This window comes from Camelus dromedarius, chromosome 13 (genome assembly GCF_036321535.1).
Source record: "Camelus dromedarius isolate mCamDro1 chromosome 13, mCamDro1.pat, whole genome shotgun sequence".
Taxonomy (NCBI): Eukaryota; Metazoa; Chordata; class Mammalia; order Artiodactyla; family Camelidae; genus Camelus; species Camelus dromedarius.
In genome coordinates, this window is record NC_087448.1 from 15,963,712 (window position 1) to 15,986,626 (window position 22,915).

A 22,915-nucleotide genomic window follows, 5' to 3' on the forward strand; every position below is an offset into this window, starting at 1 on the left:
TGCTTTTGATTCAGCATTATTAATCTGTATCAATTGACTCTTTCTAAACAGGGCTTTCCAGTGTGAGTTTATTGTTGTTGTAATTTTATCCTTGCCTTATTCAATTTTCCCTCTAAAAGCACTGGTCTTAAGCCAATATGAATATTTATGGAATAATCATTATCTGATTTCCTGTTTTTTTTTTGAATTATATGTATTCCTCTAAATTCATCCATCCTCCATGTCCCACCTTATAATTTTTTAGATTAAATTTAATGTCACTGTCATATTTTAGCCTACATATTAAAAAAATACAATTGAAACAATGGAAAGTTGTTTCTAATTTTTAGTTTCATCACAGAGCTACTTATCAGGGGCTAGAAGTGAGGGTAAGGGAAGGTTCTATAAACCTTGAATCGTTTTATGTCCCCAAACCATTTTCACATGTATCACTGCATTTGATCTTTACAACAATGCTGTAGATTCAGTTTGGAGCTTATGTTCTATAACGTTATACAGACAATCAGATATAGTACAAAGTGTGCTGGACTTGAATCCCTAAACCTTCCGTTTTATCCCAGAACTGCCTTTTACCTATATTAAGACTTCACATAAATTTTAGAAACAATCTGTGATAGAATTTCCTCGAAGAATAATCAAAATAGAAATGCGTATGTTGTTCAATTTGTAGGAGTTGTTGAGTTGAAATAATGAGACTTTAGAATTAAAGTATTTACATCTACTTTAGGTAAACCAGAGATTTAGACTGCAGGAGCCTGACATAAATGACCTCGGTAAATCAAGCGTGTTTGCTCATATAAAGATGCAGAAAGTGGTCAGGCAGTGAGGGTACACGGCAGAGAAATTCACAGTATTTTTAATGACAGACAGAAGTTTAAGTTTCCAGGAACCCAGCAAAGAAAGGCTTCAGAGATGGACACACAAGTGCAAATTATAGATCTGAGTAAGAAGGGTTACAGAGAAACTTTTGAGAGCTCAGAGGTCTCCTTTCCTGTCTAGGTTTATATACCCATGGCTGAAGATGTTCTTTGCATCTCCTGGGGGTGACCTCATTTTAGGAAGGTGCGCCTCATCAATCATGGTGTAACACAATATACACTATGAATAGAGAACGCAGCTGAGCACAGTGCAGCGCACTCAGGAACAAGTCGTCCTCATTTATCACCTCAGCATCACCAGCACTGGCTTCAGCTTAGAATTGAAGAATTGGAAAGAGTTTGTTACCGAAGTGTCCCTGCTCCACAGTCTCTTAGGTTAGCTACAGACTGTATTTTGCAAGTCATCATATTTACTGTGCACTTTCTATATATGTGTTCATAACTCATCTAAAGAATTTGACATGCAAGTTTTGTTCTGAACATTGTATTCTCTAGGCCAAGGAGTCAGATATCCAAATCAGGCAAAAGTAGTCTCAAGAAGTTAAAAAGAAAAAAAAAAAAAAAAAAAAGAAAAGAAGGTGAGGAATAACTGTGTTACCTCCTAACATGTAAGAAAACAATTTCTATATTAGGAGAATTAAAATACAGCTCTTTTAGAACTTCCATAATTAGATAGCCACACTATAGTATACTTTATAACACATTTCTTGCCAACTCAGGTCAAAGGTGATTGGAAGACCAATGAAAATGAAAGGGGTTGTATAGTCCAGATACGGCTGAAAGATGCTGTGATAATTGACAATAATTGGGCAAGTTCACCTGAGATACCTGCTTCATGTGTAAAAGAATGTTCTTGAAACCCCAGACAGGAACCTGGGCTACAGGTCTAGTGAATGAGTCCTATAACTAATACTCGTTTCTTTGGGAGAGAAGGAAAACTGTGTTTTTGAACATTGTGACGGGTAACATTTATTCCACCCAGATGAAATCATTTCCCCTCTTTCATTCCCCGCCATAACAAGGTATAATTAACATCTGGCAACAAAATCTTTTCACGGACTGATTTTTTTTCTTCACTGACTGATTTAAGCAGCAATATTTAAGTCTAATCAACTAAAAAGAGGAAGCATTATTCTAGCTCCAGACTTGAGGGGCTCAGGATCTAAAACATTTCTTTATTATTGTCAGGATTACCTTGCTGTTTATCAGTTGGGATCTAAACTTTTCCTCCAGGCCCTTTCCTTGAATAGCTCTGTACATCTAATCATCACTTTTGGTCCTACTAATTATGGTCAGGCCTGTGTACAAACATATTTTTTCTTGAGTTACTTTTTTTGAGACAAAAAGATGTTTATATATCAAATTTTCATAAATTCCTACATTGCTTCTTCTGTTTCATTTCATGTCAGTAATCTAGGCAAAGGTTTCAAATGATTCTTTTTTTTTTCTTCCCACATAGTCAAAGCAGAATCCTGCTAAGTGAAGCACATGAGCACATGGATCTGGGATGGTCAGTCCACCAATAAGCAAGGGTTAGAAGATAAGAAGGGAAGCCAGGCTGAAGCATGTTGTAAGAATTTTCAGGGCCTCTGTCTCCATTTCAAACACTTTTACCAGTACTTTTCTAATCGTCATGACAGTGATATTTAATATTTATTGAATTTCCACTATGTGCCAGGTACTATAAGTGATTCTTTATGTTTTCTTTTAAATCTCATAAGAATTCTGAACTATGTAGCTATGTGTTAATTATTTCTTTCCTTCCTCCCTCTCCTTCCATCCATCCACCCATCCTTCCGTCTCTTCTTCCTTTATTTTCTTCTTTTTCTTTCCTTCTCTTATTCCTTCCCTCCCTCTTTCTTCTTTCATTTTGGATAAGGAAACTTTGCCAATCCAGACACAGCTTGTAAGTAGATCTGAGCTCTCTCTACAACTAGGCTTGATGGACACTGAGAGGCTTAGAGGTGACTGTATGAGGGGTTATGGTGAAAGGAAAGTGAATGCTACTGAAAAGTTTCAAGATCTCCTTCCTGGGGGTGACTTTAGGGGCTGAAAATAATAGTAGATTCATTAATGACTGAAGTTGCTATACAGTTTTGAAGGAATACTTCAGAAAAAAATATATTCACATGGCTTTTTAACTTTTTTATTTTCAAGGAAATAAATTTTAATTAAACTAAAATGGAATAATCATTATTATCATTTCCCCTTATAGCAAGTAAATCACATAGATTATTGTATTAATTTTAACAAAGTAATCTGTTTTGATTCATTACCAAGTTTGATTCATTACCAAGTTAAAGGTCCACACATGGCCAATAAAGCCAGAAGTCACACTTGTTCTTTTCAAATAAGGGGCATTAACAAAGTTTAATCATGAAAATGTGTAATGCAGTGATAATAATAAAAATGTATTTTTCAATAGAGATATTGTACTAAAATATTATAGGGAAATGAATTTAGTAAACAGAATACAAATGCTTCCTGACAACTAAATCATTTATCTTGTTGAAGACCCAAAATGTTGCTTCAGAATTTTAATCTCCACAGTTTTTACTGTTTCAAAATTCTAAAAAATTACTGATCAAAACACTGCAGTCAGCCATCTGTAGCTTGAGCCCTTAAAAACCTCTTCAACTGGCAAGAGACCCACATTAATCAATTTGTGATTTATGCTGAACTTATAACTGATTTTCATTTGAAATCATAAATATAAAATGGTTTCCATTAAAACAGACTCACACTGATAGCACTGAAATAATGCACCATTCTTCTGACAATACAGAGTTGAAGTTCAAGTTCATAAATGGAAGAGCTAGGTTCAAGTAGTTGACAACATGCAGAATTAGATTTGTAACTGTCTCTCAAAAGTGAGACCAAAGATGAATAGAGACAAATGAAAGTACTTTTGCATCCTGAATAAATCATTTTAAGTACAGGTCTGAAGGAGAGTTTCTCGAATGATGATTTGTATTATTTAAGCATCATTTGTAACATAATCCTCCTCTGTTAACAAACTTATCATTACTCTCTTAACAGATAACCAGGACTAGCATAGAGATAACAAATTTGAAATAACATTTTTACTGTTCTAGATGATAGCATTTCCCCTCCTGCCTTCTCTGACTTAAATATGATTTGTAAGCACCCTCAGTGCACGTGTAATGGCTGAGCAAGGGGTGATATTAACTAATCAAATGGAATTTGCTGGCATTACAGCAAAAAGATTATGACATGAGATGCAAATAATAGTCAGTTTCAAATATTATCAAAATGATATGATTGGACCATATTAAAAAAGAAAGCAGAAAAGGCTCATTAGTAAATAATTCAGGCAAGGATATTCTGTTAAAGGGAAATGGTCAATCTAGAAAGGGAGCATGTATGGTTTCATTCCAAACTTCATTTCCAATCACCTTTGACAGAATAAAATAAAAAGATGTTTTGAATACAGATATGATGGTGGGGTCTCTTAGTATTCCAATAGTTCTTACTTTTTCAGAATATTTAGCAATGGAAATATTTGAGACACTATTTCCATGTGAGGTAGCAGCAGAGACTTCAAGTTGTTTCTGAGGTTTTGAGAGCCCAGCCTCCCTACCCTACTATGGACATCTTCTGTCCTGAAAGTCACAGGAGTTGAAGGCCCTCTCTCTTCTATCCCCTGGAAGTCGTATCCCTTCCCTCTGCCACCTGTTGGAACTACCATGAGTAGGCACTAGGCTCCCTGCTCTTTGGAGTGAAAGCCTGATCCTCTCCAGTGTTGACAGAACCTTCACTTCCTGTGCCAGCCATGCCTGACTCTCTCCCAAGTGCCAGGAACAAGGTCTGAATCCAACATAGGAATCTGTTCTACCTCCTACCATGGAGCGCTCTTAGAGTCCATCCAATGTTATAGAGAATGAGGGGATGTTACTCCACAGGGGTGTGTCTGCATGTCTGTGTGTCTACCTGTGTGTATGTGTGTGTGTGTGTGCATGAGAGAGGCTCCCTTAGTAATATCTGTTCCTGTATTACTGAGTAAATATATAGATTAATAGCTTTTTCAATGGTCTAGAATCAGTTATGAACTACTATTTAAACATTTCTATGGGGACATTAAAATAAAAAGTATGAAAGTCAAATTCTGGTGTTTTACTACACTTTCTCATCAGTCTATGTATACCGCAAATAGATTACCAGATACAAAAGAATTAGAATGTATTAAATATATTTAGCATGTAAACAGATATTATATAAATTTAGTTTTTGTTAATGATCTTCAAGTTAGTTTCAGCATTACAAATGCTGCAAGAATAGGTGATTTCTTCAGACTCGAATAATTTACTGATAGCTGCTGAAAATTGTATCTGTGTTTAAATTAATTTTATACTCTACCTTTTTGTATTCTTATTTCTCTGTGTCAAAACAGATCTGACTTGTCTGAGTCATATATTTCAATTTGGGGTAAATGTGCTTTGAGGTAGCTCATTAAAGAAAACAAAACAAAAAGTCATGTACCCAATGCATGCTGTTTCAATTGTATACAAAACCAATCTCTAAGCTCACTGTCAGAGTAGGAAAAGAAGGAAATGTTCTGTTAAAATGTGATGAAGCTTTCATCAGAATAACAAGAACAACATCATAGGAGGTAACATTTCTCCCAGTGTTCAAGCTGCAGAGAAAATTCTCATGCAGATACTGCAGTAGGCCAAGTCAGAGTGGCTGTGACCACTTCCATCAAAACCTCAGTATAATGGAACATGTGACTGCACAGGTCCACAGGCTACTTCTCCTTGGGAAGCTACAGTGTGACTGGACCTGCCTGATTCCTAGTCATTGTTACATAATTTATAACAGGAAGTAAGAAGAGACCAGAGGCAAAGTTAGATGTTATACCTGATACTAAATCTTTGATCCAGGTGACATGACTTGCTAAAGGCTGGAGTGGTTGGCAGTGCAAAAGCTTGAAAAGCTCCTTCTTGGGAGGGGGTGTGTGGCCAGGCTTCTCCTGGACACCAGAATCCCAGTGCCACCGAAAAAGCATGTTTGCTGTGGGGAACAGGAGTCCTGAGGAGCCCATGTCCTGGAGCCTTTGCTGAGAATTCATCCTTTTAGCTCATCCCAATAAGCTGTAACATTTATGAGGTTTATATGTGAGGGCGCTCATTTCGTCCAGGCATCTGACTGGGTTCTCTGTGAGACTAGTTCAGACGTTATGTTGGACAGAGCAAATGGCATAACACATAATATTAGAGGCAACAATTTTATGTTAATTTGAGCAAGAATACACATGTAACTTTTTCTTGTGAGGGTGTTAATAGGTGTGAAATGACAAAAATACAGTATGGACAAGTCCTTTTAGGACACATTGAACTTACAGGTTGAAACAGGTTTCTTTACTGAAACACAGGACTTTTGACATGCTATTAAGCATTGTGACTGTAAACGTCTTGAACTTTTTTAGACAATTTCCTCACCTCACCCTCTGTCGTCACAGTTCTACCCCAGGGAATTTATTGGGCTTAATATTCAAGAGTTTATCACTTTGGAAAATACTACCTCAGCAAACGTATTTTTCATTTCTTGTACAGTGTCACAGCTGGTTGGAAGTAGCCCCACATAGAATAAAGTGCGGTATGCGGAGAGGTGAAGAGAAAGTGGGTAACATTCTAGGTTTATGAGAAGCAGGCTTATCCAGGCACTAATGGAAGGATTTCGGCTGCCAGAGTAGAAAGCACTCTTGCATCTCTGATTGAATCAAGAGCATCAGAGAAGGAGACAGCAGATGAGGAGAGACTTTTTCTGGAGTCAAAGAAAAGAAGGCACTAAAGACAGACACCTCAGTTTTGTTAATGTCAGCCCTGACTGCCACTATTCAACTTCAAGAAATTAGACAAGAAAGGCTAAGATACTGTTGAGTGATGGATTGACCTTCATTAAGAATAACACTGAGCAGTGATGAAGCATGAACTTGAAATCGTCAGTGTCTGGTGACTCTAACCGGAGAAGGCAACCACCAGGACACCTTTTTGCAGAGAGGTGAGGTAATGAAGACACGCCTTTCAAAAGCAGTCTTTGATAAATGTTATTTCCAAGGTGAATGTGAATTTCTAAGCTAATATCCTCCATTTAAAAATATAGATAGAGCTCGGTTACATGCAACATGCAAGAACTATATGTTAGCTCTCACCCCTTCCAATAGACACATACGTATATATCTTCATTTACACACAAATACATGCATTGTTTGTTATTTTTCTAGAATAACAGATAACTATGTGTTCATTAAGATGCAAACAAACTTAAATGGACAGTAAACCTACAAACTGATTTTACTGTGTACGCTTTCTTATATATGTGTGTATGTGTGTGTGTGTTATTTAGACAACTTAATAAAATTCAAATTTATTTAAATACTTAATTTCCCAGAAAAACAAACTTACACTTTTATATTCAGTATGAATTACAGTTTGCCTTGTTTGATAATATATTCTTAATATGGTTTATATATTTAACTGAAACGTAAGTAAAAGAGTGGATGTAAACTTAAAAATAATTAATCTGAATAAATACAATCAATTTTAAGAAATTTAAAGGTTAACATACCCAAAAAAAAAGGTTAAAGATAATTTGGTGACTGACTACTGGGAATTAATACATAGGCAAATTCAAGTTTTTACTTCTGGGTAACTTTTAAAATTAATTAATTAATTAATTTTTAATTGAGGTACTGGGGATTAAACCCTCACGGATGCTAAGGTCACACTTTTACCACTGAGCTATATCTCCACCCCCTAATTCCAGGTAATTTTGATAGCATATCTTTCTAGTTATAGTCTTCTTGCTCATTTAATCATTTGCTAAACAAGTGGTTTTGGAATGCATACATTTAAAGATATTAATATGCATTTATACGTCTTTAATTATGAAATAAAATATACCCTGTTTTGATAGATAAATAGATCGATAGATAGGTATTATAGATATAGAAGTATTCCCCTATTCAAATACTTTTACATTTTTTAAGCGGATGGCTTTAAAGTCTGTTGGTGTAAATAATATGTAAGTTTGACAAAGTGTGAAGATTGATCTTTTTATTCTGGCTGAAATCACATTTACATTTAACTTACAGATATACTTATTTAAAGAGCATGGACTATATATATGTTAAGTAATGTGACATCCTATTTAGAAAGTTTGTAAAATATTTCTCCCTGATGGCTTAAACCTTAACAAATAGGCTGTGAAGATAACCACTGCCTACGACTTTTTCTCGTTTAAGTTCTTTGCCAACTGATAAAGAGTGGGAGCCCTGTTAAAGTGTAAACAGATTTGAAATCATTCCTTTATTTGTGGCCAAGTGTTTCCTAATGCTTATGCCCAAGTCTAGGCCTTGGGATGACCCAGCCAAGCATTATCAGGGCCTGCAGACAGACAGCTGCCAATTCAGATCGTTCCTCACCACGGGCAGAGAGGGGACTCGTTTGTGCATGGGAAAGACAGGGAAACTTAAAGAAGTTTCTTCTCAGATCCACCCAAACAAAAGGTCTCCATCGTGGTCCAACCAATTAAATCAGAATATCTGAGAATGAGACCAAGTGGGTACTTTTAAAGCACCTCTTAGGTCACAGCATTTATGTGTAGGCAGATGTGAGAAGGTCCCCAAACTCTCTCCAACCAGCACCCTGTAATTCTGAAGTGGGGAATTCCTGCTTTAGGAACAAAGTTGGAAATCCTGAAAGAGAAGAACGTTTTTCCTGGTACACAGACTAGAGTGTCACTCTGTTACTACGTTTACACTTCCCTTTACACTGTACTAGAGAGAAACCCCGAGCATATTCTCAGCAATAATTCTATGCTTTATACCCAGTATTGATCTAAAACAAGCGAGCCCAGCCAGGGGAGTGTACGTGTGTGTGTGCATGTGCACATGTTTACATATTTTAAGAAAGATTATCTTATATATACTAGAAAGGCAGCTACACTTATTTGAAAAGACCTTTGAACTCGGATGAAGAACCTTGATGTTCCAGGCCCAAAGCCGAGTCAGACTGACTATGCTGCGCAGATGATCTCTAAACTTCCTTGTAGTTCGGCAACTTCCCAGCTCTTGTTTGGTTCAAGACCCTCTTAATTCTGTTTCAGTGTCTCTTCCTCTTCCAGCCTTGCCTTTTTCTCTTTTCCAGACGTTCTTTGAGATTTCTTCTACCCAGGCTTAACTATTGTTTATTTTTATAGTACACATTTCCATCCCTAACCTTTCCCTTGGTGCCTTTAAGCGTGCCTTTTACATATGTCACCCAGAAAGTGATCTATTCTACTTAGTTGCAATTTTATAAACAGTTAGGTAACTTTGAGTCTTAGTAGCTGATATTTCTTGACCTTTGAATCAATTAAAATTGGAAGAGTTCCTTATCCAAATGAATGAATAGCAAACTTACAGTTCTCAGTGCAAGATTAGGAGAGAGGAAAATTTTAGAAAAGTTGTTCTCCAAACACTAATAAATATATGTTCAACTTATGTATAAAATCACCTAGGGCTTTAAATAGTGGTTACCCTCCCATAATTTAGTCTAGTATTAAGACCTTCTCTTCATAAATATTCCAATCCCTTTCAAGGTCCTGTAATTCAGTAACATAGATATCTTAAGGTTGCCTTTAATCAGTATCCTTATTGCTACCTGTGATTTTTAATTTATTCCCCATGGTTAGTTAATGAACATAAACAGTTTCAAAAAAGATGACAACATAATTTTATATATTACACAGAAATCTAATTATAGAACATTTAACCTATGTCTAATGTCTAAAGTTCAGCGGGAAACAAATATCTACATCCAGGAACTAAAATTCACCATAGCTCAGAGTGTGTTGGGACCTGAGAAGCCAGATAATTCAAAACACAAATAAATTGTCTTCTGTGATGTGTGAGCAATTCAATTTATCCAGTCAATAAAGAATAATACAGAGACGGAGTCAGAGGTATATTTCCTCTCAGTTAACTGTTTTCTGGTTATTGGTTTTAGACTGTTTTCTAACAATTTGATGTTTCTAATAAATTGTACGCTGCTGGGTTCAATTGTGCCCCTTCTACTCCACACTGCTGACAGATCTTCCTAAAAGGCAAATCATATCATGTTACTCAGCTGATTAAAATCTTTATGCTGCCTCTCATCGTCTAAAACATTGATTTGCAACACTGGCTACACATCAGACCTAGACAATTTTTGAAAAACATTGATACCCAGGCCCTCCCTAAACCTATTAAATATGCATCTTTAGGGTTAGGTCCAGCCATAGTCATTTTGAAAATCAGGACCCCAGAATGACTCCAAATACATTGGCCCTACATATCTGTGGGTTTCACATCTGTGGTTGGTTGAATCCTAGGATGTGGAAGCCACTGTTATGAAGAGCCGACCGTACCTGCCATTTTATATAAGGGACTTGAGCATCCAAAGATTTTGGTATCTGCAGGGGTGGGGGAATGGCAGGGTCTTGGAACCAATTCCCCTGATAGTGAGGGGTGGCTGACTTTAAGTCACCCTTGAGAACCAAAGGCTTAATACTCAAGCCCAGTTTCTTCAGCACGACATTAACGTGGGATGCCCAGATCAAAGACTCTCTCTCTAGTCTCCTAATTCTCTTCCCAACTGTACCCTGTTCCCCAAAACACAAGGATACATATGCACCCATGCACATGTGGGCATATACACACCATGCTAAGATGCTTTACATTTTTTTCACAACTCTAAGGTTTTTCAAGATCTTAAGTTTACCGTAGTAGAGTTTTTAAAATAATTGCATTGTTATTGTTACATTTTTTACATGTGACATATAGTTGAATCAAATATTTTTGAAACACTTGAATGCTATGGGTATTGAAATCTTTCCTCTATGAATTATTATGTGATCCTACTTGATTTAATTAAAAAAATTATTGAGATTTTTATTTTTAGAGTAGTTTAAGGTTCACAGCAAAATTGGGGGGGGAGGGGTACAGAGATTTCCAAACATGCATAGACTCCTCCATAATCAAAACCCCCCACCAGAAGGGTGCATTTGTTACAACTGATGTACTTACATCGACACATCATTATCACCCAAAGTTTGTAGTTTACATTATAGTTCACTCTTGGTGTTATACATTCTATGTATTGGGACAAATACATAATGACAGGTATCCATCATTCCAGTGTCATACAGAATATTTTCACTGCCCTAAAAACCCTCTATGTTCATCCCTATTCATCCCTCTGCTCCTTGTCAACCCCTGGCAACCGCCAATCTTTTAACTGTATCTATAAGTTTCTCCCTTTCCATGATGTCATATAGTTGGAATCATACAGTAAACAGTCTTTTCAGATTAGCTTCTTTCACTCTCAGCTGCTTTAAAACTCCTTAATGTTTCAAAAACGAGGCTCAGATGAGAGTTAAAATCTAGCTGAAAGTGGTCAACTTAAGTTCTGTATCATCCAGTCACTCAGAGGAACCCTCAGAAGGACTCTGGTTTGTGCAGGGACCTCAGTCTTATGGAGAAAAGCCACGCCTCACCTACCCTCCTCCCACTGCAGAGTGACCCACCTGGATCTCACCAGAACAGGTGTGCACTGACTGGACCACCTAGAGGTACACCAAGACAGACAGCCAAACGGACTCCTGGAGGAAATGCCTCCTCCATGGCCCAGAAAAGGACCATATCATGTTCCCTTGCTCTGCCTGCAAATACCTGAGAACCAGAAAGGCAGCAAAGACCAGCTTCCATTTCTGGCATCTGACACGTCACTGGGGTTCTGCGAGCCCTGGTTATCTGCTGTGCTCCACAGATCAGTGGGAGCAAAATCCTCCAAGACTCATATCCCACTTTGTTCTAGAACTAGCAAAGTGCTTTCTTAATAATAGACATACATATCATAGTAATGATATGTAATAATTGATAGTAATAATTGATACCTTATACTGAAGGATTCCAATGGACCAGAAACTGAACTATATGTTTTTTTCTATGCTAGCTTTATATTTTAATTCTTACCAAAAAACTATAGTTCAGTAGTATTAGCTCCATTATACTAGTGAGAAAGCTGAAAAGTTAAGGAAGCTAGATAACTTGACCACGAAGATCATCATTATCACTGCAACTAATATTTACTGAGTTTTCCTTCTGCTAGTCATTATACTGCCTTAATATACAAATTCATCTAATTCTTATTACTACCACATGAGTTATATACTAATATTATCCCAATTTTGCATATGAGGAAACTGGGACAGAGAAAAGTAAACTTGCCCAAGGTTACTCAGCTACTAAGTCTCAGGGTCTGGATTTTAATGCAGGCACTTTGACTTCAGAGCAACAGTCTTAATTACGATGTAGTGCACTGTTATTTAAACACAGGTCTCCAACTTTAACTGTCTTATTATTAAACAATAATTAGTTGTATATAATAATTATATGATTTCAAAATTATTCCTCTTCTAAAAGTTAAAAGCAGTATTTATTAAGTCTTTCTTATAATACACAAAGTCTACATTGCAGGTATTTGCCAAAGGGATATTTGGAGAAAGAAACATACCTAGGGTACCAGAAACTGGAAAAAAAATTAAACATGAATTTTACTATGACCTGAGAAATAAAAGTTAAATTTCAGTAATTAAAAGCGCTACATTATGTTAGTCCCTTGGAGAATGTTATTCATTGGCACGTTGGTGCAAGGCCATTGGCCTACATTTGGGGAATATTTTAAGAAACTACGTCTATGAATCTTTGTGCTGAGGTAGTTGTTTATAATATTTCACAATGTTTTCTTAATTGGAACCCTTGGGAAAACGTCTCTCTCATCTCATTTTCATTCAAAGTTGTGCTTCCCTTGAGAAAATGACTTAATCTTTTGAATCTTTTTGTTATCCCTCTATACTGGCTGCTAAAAATCGAGAGACAAATTGATAATGAATCTTAAGCAAATATATAGTGAATCATAGCTCACATTTGGTATATAAACTTCAACACAAACTGTATTTTGTATTCCTATATTTATTTCATCATGAATGCTAAACTATTCTTACAAGGTAAGATTACGCTGATACAATTATTAGCATCCATATCAGTAGAGAAATTTGCCCCATTCTTGTTTGCCCCATTCTTGTATCACTATTCTTGGAGATTAAGAGCACAGAGGGCCAAAAACGGAAATAAGCAAAAATCTGAGGGTTCTTGAATTTGCAGAATGCAGGAAAAGGAAACGCTATTTCACATAATGAGATTAGGTACGTTAGTACAACAGAACTCTCTTCAGACAGCGAAAGCTGTGGTCCTCACCTAGATGTTAGTGGTTAAGTTCAGACTCTGGAGCCAGATCTTCTGGGTTCAAATCCTGTCTCTTCTTATTAAAGCAACCAAGTGAATAACCTGACATCTTGTATCTCAGCTTCCTCATTCGTATGGTGGAGATAATACTAGTAGTTCCTACTGTATAAGGCTGTTGCACTGATTACGAGTTTATTAATGAAGACTTAACTGCGCCTGTCATGTTGTAAGCATTATAGACGTGTTAGACATTGTTTGCTGGATTTTCTACAATTGTTGATATTATTAAAAGTGATGTTAAGAGTAGGGATAGAGGGAAAAAGTGAGCAATTGTTACAGTCTTCAGCAGATGAAGAGGAATTATTGGGAACTCAGTTTATAATCACCCAGGGAGGAGTAGCCAAGGAATGTCCCTCAGGACAATGTGTCTTGAAAGAAAAACAAAAAACAAAAAAACAGATTGGAAGCCACAATAGGACCAATCAGGACAATATTCCCACCTTCACTTTCTGCAGACAAAGGTGTGATGAAAGCCAAGCTTCCACCCAAAAGGGCTGCAGGTCGCCAGCATTCTCTCAGGAGCCAGGTTTCAGTTAAGGGAAGAAGGCGATGAAAAAAGTTAAATACATTTGAGGATGACAGGTATTTGCTGTTGCCTATCTCCCAGAAGTTACAGTTTCAAACTATCTTGTAGCCCTACCACTCCTGTGCTAACAGTTACTATAGCTGTGTTTCTTAATTATCTCAGTTCTTACCATTGTGTTAGATGCTCCATCTTTTCACACTTTTTATACTAGTGGAAGTGGAAACCACAGCTTATTTTGTAGTCAGTGTCAATGTGAAGGAAACCATTCCTTCCACAGCCTATATTGGAAAGTCAAAAAAGGAATTATTGACATTATCTGTTGAATTTCATCTATCTACCAGGGAAAAGCATTACTCTGAAAATGTATCATTATCTGGAATGCCAGATGTCATCAATAATACCACTTAATTTAGAAGTCATTGTGGAGCAGAAGAGAAACTAAGATGTTTTATTATTGACTGGTCGGCATTTGACATCTATATTCTTTTCCCCCTTCATATAAAAGGCAGCTGAGGAAGAGAACATATGGGTTCATATGGATTTTATTTGATGTTTGGGGCAGAAAAAAAATCAGAGATGTTGGAAGTATCTAAGATACATGGAGGCAATCACTACTCACTATCCTCCATTTCTTTGTAACGGTTATTAAATGGATCCCAAAGTCCTGTAATAAGGATAACCCAGAACACCATTTTGAGTGTGAGCGAAAACAAAGCTCCACCTGAGAGGGCTTCAGGGAAACAGTATTCTCAAGTAAACTAGGTTTCAGTTGAGGTAAGAAGGTGATAGCAAAGCTAAACCAATTTGAAGATTACAGAGGTTTGTTATAGAGGGTTATTCCACAGGAGTTTCAGAGACTAAAGTGGGAAGGGTTTGTAGATCCCTGAGTAGAGGGTACAAGGAGAATAAAATATGGATGCTCTGGGAGTTTGGGGGCTTCTGGAAATTAGATATCAATGACCATAAGTCATAGTGGGATTGGTCTTGAAAACTGAAGGAAGGTAGTATATCAATTCAAGCTAGATTCATGATTACTTAGCTTCATGAAATGGGGCTTCTGAACAACTACTCCTTCCAAGGACCGGGCTTGGTTGTGGACAAGGGAGAAGGACAGCCTAGAAGGGAACACATGGAAAGGTAAAGACATCTGTAATACTGTTTTCACAGGCAGCCACAGAAAGCAAGGCAGCCCCAGAGAAAGATGCTAAGGGATAATCTTCCAGAAGACTGTTTTTCCTTCTGTTAGTGTTGTTGAAATGGGAGAGGGTGTACATGATGTGGATTTATCCCATGATGGGCTAGAGTATGACCTACGTGGATGTGTTACTGCCAAGCTGCCCAATGATGGACCACACGCCTTGCCTTTAGTAAGTTTGCTGCCAGTTGGAAAGAAAGCAAGGATGTCAATGAAAAGTCTTCTGTAAGTCAAGTAACGAAGGATGCTAGTATTCTAGGAATAGCAAAGGCCATGGCTTTAGATGGAATTCACATGTTAGAGGCTGAAAGATCAAAGTGGCTGGAGTCTAAAGACCAAGTTGTGAAGATGACTGTGAAGGAACTAGAGGTGAAGGCAGAGGCTTTATCTCAGGAGTGGTTTTAAGCCAACCAAGCATCTTCAATATTGGATTAAAATAATGTGTGTTTTGTAGGGAGTTAGAGGTGTAGGTAGAACAATGATAAGGCTGTGACAACAGCCCAGGTTAGAGAAATTTGCAATAATTTTGGAATTAGGCTGTTACTTGGGATGATCCTGTCCAATGACCCATGTCCTACTGGAAGTCTATACACTCCTCATAACTTCCTTAAAGTCTTGGGGGCTCATGTTCTGATGGTCATTTTTTGACTTGAGCTCTGCTGCTGTGGGATACGTGGTCTGTCACACTGCACACTGCTGAACCCTTTTCTGCCCCAAACTACCACAGCCATGTAGTGCAGCTCATTTTCCATGCTTTCTTCAGTCAACACGCACATAAGACATTTTTGATTTAGTAACTTCTGCAGAGGCTTTTTGGTGATGGGAAGAGTGGTCCACCACACACACAGTAAAGAACAAACAACAAAAAACCTAATATATTTTTGTGCCTGAAAGCATTTCACCACCTCGCCCAGTAGCCAGAAATTTCACAGTGAGAGGCATTTCCCTCTCTGTCTGCTGAAGATTACAGGTATTTTCAGCCCCTCAGCATCTCTCACATCTCCCAGCCCTCTAGACTGCTTCCAAACTCTTGAATTTAGACGAGTTTCATATGCAGAACAGTTTAGCTGTCATTCTGTCACTATTTTATTATCTCTTTCCCTTCATGGAAATATTTAACTTAAAAAAAGCAATCTACACCACAGAAAAACTTATGACAGTATTTTGTGCAGAGGGAATTGCAGTCATTTGTGTGGTTTTAAACAGCATGTTTTTATACCTTAAAAAAAGAAACACAGATGATTAATGCCACTTACGAAGAAAAGAAAACACCAGAGGAGTTTTCAAATTGAGATCAGGAGTTGCATTCAAATGGTATAAATCAGATTGAGTTTGTCCCTCCCCGCTAACGTCTGGGCGATTTTCCAATGCAATAAAAATTCAGTAAATTTATAAACTACTACTCGAGCATGCAGGACTGTTTTTAAGTGTGCACAAAATTGTTTACGGTATTAAACATGTGAAAAATTAATTAAAACTATGATTGTTATTTTTGTAACTACTTACTTTGACTGATTTTTTTTCTTTGGTCCAAATGTAGTGCCATGGGAGAAATGAGGATAGATGGGAAAAAATAAAACTAGACTTAGAAAAAAAGTTTGCTTTAAGATCTGCCGCTGAGATGAGAGATAGAGGAGCTTAGCCTAAAGGAAGTGCATTTGTTTCTGTGTCACTGCTCATAAATCTAGTTACATTTTTATTTCATTCTGAACTTTCAAGTAGAAAAGTTTCACTAGGATAACAGGATATACTTTTATGCATCTTTTAAAGCAGATTTCTAGGTAAAAATATTAACAGGTATATTTTTAAATAGCAGGTACTCATTTGTTAAACAAACTGGATTGACAAATAAATTCAGCTACCTTGTTTAAATTCACTATCTTGTGGAGAAATATATTTGATTTCCAGTGCCAGTTATGCTTCTGAGGGCTTGAATGAGCCATTGATCCTTGAATAAATCCTTTGGGTGGCTTTGTTGGAGAAGCCACTTAGGGACAGAACAGTTGTTTTTGCCAACTCCAGGATTCATCCAAGCAGTGCTGGTTTTGGGAATTACTTTGCATCCTATTGAGTAGGTACATGCCAAAATATACGGCAAATAGTTTGCAATCTATTTCTGATGGGATCCACTTGAAAATCAATTATTTCTATTTAGTCATTATTAAATTTATCTTACCAATACTGGTGAAACCATTGATTTAACTGATAATTTATTGTACATGGCATTAGAATCAGTCCACAAGGGGGCTCCCTTGCTTTAATTTTCAGAATTTCCTTTAAAATGGATTATGATAATTTTGAAGACTTGTTTTTTAAATCTTTGCAGAAGAATTTAATAAACCAATTTTAAATGTACCAGAAACTCTGAAATGTATTAATGGGTCACATTAACCTGAAAGAAAGAAGTGCAGCCTTCACACTCTCTGGGGCATCTCATTTTCTATAGTAAAAACGTTCTTTACCAAATGTCATCTTGTTAGTCAACTATGACAAAATTATACTTCTCTAAGCTGTGCAAAGCCAACTGTATCAATGATTACTTAAACGATGAGACTAATAATATAATTTCAATGGTTAAATTCTATGAGACCCTCATGGTTTCCATATGGCAAACTGTTGTGTCAAATGGGCAGATACATACATAGCAGATACAGTTTTTGTAACAAGTCTTAAAAAAAAGTATCCCTATTTATTTATTCCATAAAATAGGACGTGGGGATCTTTGAAAAAATATACTTAGCTATACATTTGTTAGGTTCCTTTTCACAAATCCCACTGTTTATTCAATTTAATTCAAAAGAGATTTCTTGAGTGCTGACTTCATCACAAAGATCTGGTTTTAAAAACCAGATGGGTTTTATAGATGAAGAAGAGATGACACCCTCACGTAGCTTAGAGTTTCCCAGTAGAGAGTGAAATAGAACTATCGTACTGCAAAATGACGGAGGTGCTGAATAGCAGAGGGAAGTCTATATCTTGATGTACTAGGAACAAAGGCCATGGATTTATGTTAGGTTTAATTGTATCTGAACATATATATTTAATGTCTCACATAATTTGACATTTCTTAAGCAAATATTTGTTGCTTATTTTCCTTGTGCCAGTCACTGTGATGAGTATCTTTGGTGCACTCTCTTATATAATCTTCATACTAAACCATGCCGTGGGTATGATCATCAGCCTACATTTCAGACAATATGGGAGATTAAATAATCCAATGGCGCCCAGTTTGGTCTCTAGGTGGTGACCAAGTCTTTTTTGTTGTTAGGAAGCAAGTCACAGTTTTGTTCCATTTTATCCCTTCTAAGAAAGAGTAAAATTCCTCAGAAAATATATGCTTTCAAGTCTCACAAAATGCTGAGTAGCAACACAACTTAGATATTAATTCAAAAGAGGAATAAAACATGTGACTGCAAGTATTGCTTCATTAAGAGCAACCCTAACTAACTGAAATATTTTTATAAAGGGGGAAGGGACCAGAGAGAAATGAAATGGAATTGGAATGACAGAATATGAGCTGACTGTGGAAGGTAAGCTCTAAAAGGTTAAGTGTCTTCTTCTTTTTCTTCCCCAACTTCTATATTCTTACCACTTAGTATACAGTAAACTTTGAAATGTTGTTTGGTCAATAATCTGCCTCCCAAATCTTTTCTGGTAAGATTTGGAGAGCAAATATTTTTTAGTTTGTTGGCCATGTAGAGTCTGTTACTCCTACATAACCCTGTTGTCATAATGCAAAAGTAGCCACGGACAATATCAAAAAAGGATGAGCATGGCTGTATTCCAGTAAGAATGTATCTTAAAAAACAGGTGGCCAGCCCATAGGCTGTAGTTTGTCCACTCTTGGTGTAGGTTCTTCGGCCCCTGCTCTGCATCTTCTTTCTTGTTCTTTGAGAGTTCAAGAGTTTAGAAAGTGAAACTGTGCAGATCATAACAAACAAGATACTCTGGGAGTACACAGCCATGTCTTGATATTTACATTAGGATATTTTTGCTTATATAAGAGATTAATGGAGGTGATAAGTTCATTACCTGTGCTTGAGTTTGTCACTTTTCAAGGCACTGGTTCTTTTGTGAGCACTAACTGTATCAAAAAAGCCTCTTCAATCCCACACTCCAAGCTGATAATAGAAGCGGAAGTGAGTAATAGTTACTAAGCTGATGGTTTTCAGTTTAGATATTTTCTTGTCCTATAATACTTCCATTACCAGAATCACTTGGAAAAAAAAAACCCAACCAAAAAAATCTGCCTCCAAAATGTTCTCAATTTATATAGTTCAGAGATAAATACCATCAGCTTCAGTATACACAGTACTTGAAGAATTAAGATTCAGTAGCCAGAATCGTGCAAATCCTGTTTCTTTCATTCTTTACTCCCCTCTCCTTGCATCCCTACCATCAAGTCTTTACTGTGGTCCTAAGTGTCAATGCAGAGACGATAGAACAACAACCCTGAAGAACAGGGATATCCTTGTAGAGAAAAAAGGGTGTTTGTTTGTTTTTAACACCTAGCTCTTCTATTTCTAATTTATTAATGTGTGCTATATTGTAATGGTTATTTTAATGTGTCCACTTGACTGGGCCATGAGATGCCCAGACATCTGGTCAAACATAATTCTGATTGCTTCTGTGACAGTGTTTTTGGATGAGTGTAACATTTAAATTAGCAGACTGAGTAAAGCAAATTGCCTTCCTTAATGTGAGTGGGCCTCATCCAATCAGTTGAAGGCTTGAATAGACAAAAAGGCAGACCCTCCACCAAGCAAGAGAAAACATTTCCTATCCGATGGCCTTTGAACTGGGACACTGGCTTTTTTTCCTGCCTTTGGACTGGAACTAAAACTTTCTGGATCTTGAGCCTGCCGGAATTTCAGACTGGAATTACGCCATCCACTCTCTTGGTTCTCAGGCCTCTGGACTTGAACTGGAACTAAACCACTGGCTCTCCTGGGTCTCTAGCTTGCCAACTCACCTTCTAGATGTTGGGACTGGCCAACCTCCATAACTGTATGAGCCAATTTCTTATAATAAATCTCTTTCTATATAAATGCACACATACATCCATACATACATTCTGTCAGTTCTCTGGAAAACCCTAAGTAATACACACAGACATCTATATATGTATGAATCCTCCGGGCACCCAGCTCCCTGCTTTGGCAGCCCAGAAACTCTCCTTCACTCTTTGTCCTTGTAGTCAGTGGACACTGACTACATTTTGCCTCCCTCTGCTTTGGCTGGGAGTTCAATAAATTCACTTTTTTGGCTGTCTGCTGCAGCTGAAACCTTGAGATTCTTGTTTCTATTATGAATATTTCTACTATTAAAGTTGAATATAGGAAAAGAACATGCTTCTTTCACAGTTGAGTTTACACCAGGAAAGGAAGATGTGGCTGACATTTCAAATTGGAATGTCATTGAGTTTTTCTGAATACACTGATAAAGCTGAATTATGAAGATATTTTATTTAACATTTTTAGGTTTTCATAGAAAACAAATATTATGAAAAACATTTTTCAAAATACAAGGACATTCACTCTTCTGCACAATTCACTAATAGCTCTTGGAACATGCTATCGATGCAATTTCTAAATCAAGAGCTGCTGGGGTTCTTTTTGGTTTGTTGTCCAAGTTCTTAAGGTTTGAATTGATTTTTTAAAGTCTCTGGCTTTACACATATGCTAATTTGTTTAATTTCTTTAATGGATAAAAAAGAAGACATTAAAATGCACTGACATTAGTGATGGGGTTGAAGAAACCAAGGCATTTGGTTTACATAAGATTCTGTTGAAATGTTTGGGACCAAAGAAGCAGTTTGTACTTCAAGGCTGTTTAGAAAACAAGACATTAATCTTTACTTGATAAAAGGAACAAATCAATAGAGAACAAAACACATTTATATGTTTCTGATAGCACTACAAGTGGGGACAAGAACAATAGGTTAACCTATTGTTCAAGAAGAGCCATTCAACTTTGCTGTGCACAGTGAGTATAATTCAGGAATTTTGATAATTTTGAAAGTGAGTGCTTCTATTTTTAAGTACCTCTCACCCCTCTTTTATGAATTGAAAATATGATAGGGTTTCTTTTCAACATCATTAGATTTCCCTGCAAAGTGCTGAAACAAATAGAAAAAGAACACAGTGTCTCTTTAAAACTAATGGAAATCTACTCTGACATTCATAGTTGCTAGACAAAGTCATCTTTTTATTTTTTAAGAGCAAGAAAACACTAGAAAATATGGAACATGAGCAATGAGGAAAGAAAAAAACAATCTTGACCCACTATATTGAATATTCAATCAAATTAACAAGGGAGGATAAGGAGTTATGGCTCCACAGATTATACAATGAAGCAAATTTCCAGCCGATCTTGAACTTGATTTATCTCTTTGTTAGTAATGAAAATAATGAACAATTTTCTTTGCATTATACTCCCTTTCCCCTGTTTAATGCAGGGTTGGTTCCTTCCTTCCGTCCTCCCTCCCTCCTTCCTTTTTTCTTTCTTTCTTTTTTATGGATCTACTAAAAAACCCTAGCAATTTGCTACTTGAAACAGAATCTGGTATCGCGAAGGTATGAATTTCTCACTGCAGCTTTTTTCATTCTATGCTATCAGTAGACATAATGAACTCTGGTTTAGCAAACAATCGCACATAAAAGCAGAGAAAGGCATGGATCCTGGACTCCTCCAAGCCTCAGGAGAGCTCAGCCTGGCAAAGCCTGGCTATATCACCACAATTTAAAATAAATTGGACATTTCATTTGGAGAAGGATTTGGGGCACACCATGTATCCTTTGCATATCATAAGAAGACATGGAATTATTCCTGGTCACATAGCACAAGCTTGCTGCTTCTGCTCTGACATTGTTGGATACCACACTAAAGGATATTTAGAAAAGTTTCAGAAATGGTATGGCCACAGGTCATCATGATGTTGAGAGAATTTTCCTTTGTGTAGTCTGGAGACTGCTATAAGTATTGGACTATAAAGTAAGATTTTTAGTGATTCCAATCTAGTGACTTAAAACAGAAGGAAAGAAAAATCTCTTTATTCAGATTTTGCTAAGTTTTGAAACTTTTTGATTTCCACCCTGGTCCTGGACCCCTTCACCTTTGCCTGTTTACACTGGTATTCAAAGTGGTTCCAGTCAAATAATTTTATCTGTGTGCAAGTCCTAATTTATTTGAGTAAGTATATATAAATGTTGCTTTTAAGTAAGGTACAGGTTTGCTGTACTTTCACGTGGAGGTGGAATTTCATGAGACAATCAATTCTCATAAGTGAGACAAAATTTTAAAAGATAATGAAAATCATAGGTTCACAAGCCCCTGATCTTGATCCAACTCTTAAGATGTTCTCTCTAGAAATCTGGAAAGTGACAGAGATTGTCTACATGAAGCAGACTGAATATGCCAGAAGGATATCTGAATTATAATACTAACTTTGCAATATTATTCTCAGAAAGAGTATTAATTACATAATGGCTTTTTTCCCAAGAGGGTCAGATATTTTTGTGTTCAACTTTTATACTTATCTTTTCAATGTTGCTCTAATACTGAAATTAAATTTCCTATTTAATAGGTTAAATTTAGAAGAATAGGAGAACACTTAGGCCCAGGGTCCACCATTAGGTGGTAACAGATATACATGCATGCGTCCTCTGCTATATATTTAACTGCTACATTATTATATCAAAGTGTATGTAGACACATGCTCAGGGTCATCAGAACAATACTAGCTAGAATTCAGGTTTCTTTGTCCTCAGTCTATTGTTCTCTTTCCCACAGCATAGTATAGATATCTACAAAGAGTTATTCACAGAGAGCCAACACAGTACCCACAATCATTTAATAATCTCAAAAGAAAAACAAATTTGGTGGATCAATAATGGGTCACAGAGAACTTTGGGCACCTTCCTAAGCCTCTATTACTATAAAATATTCATTCAGCAATGGTGATTTTTAAG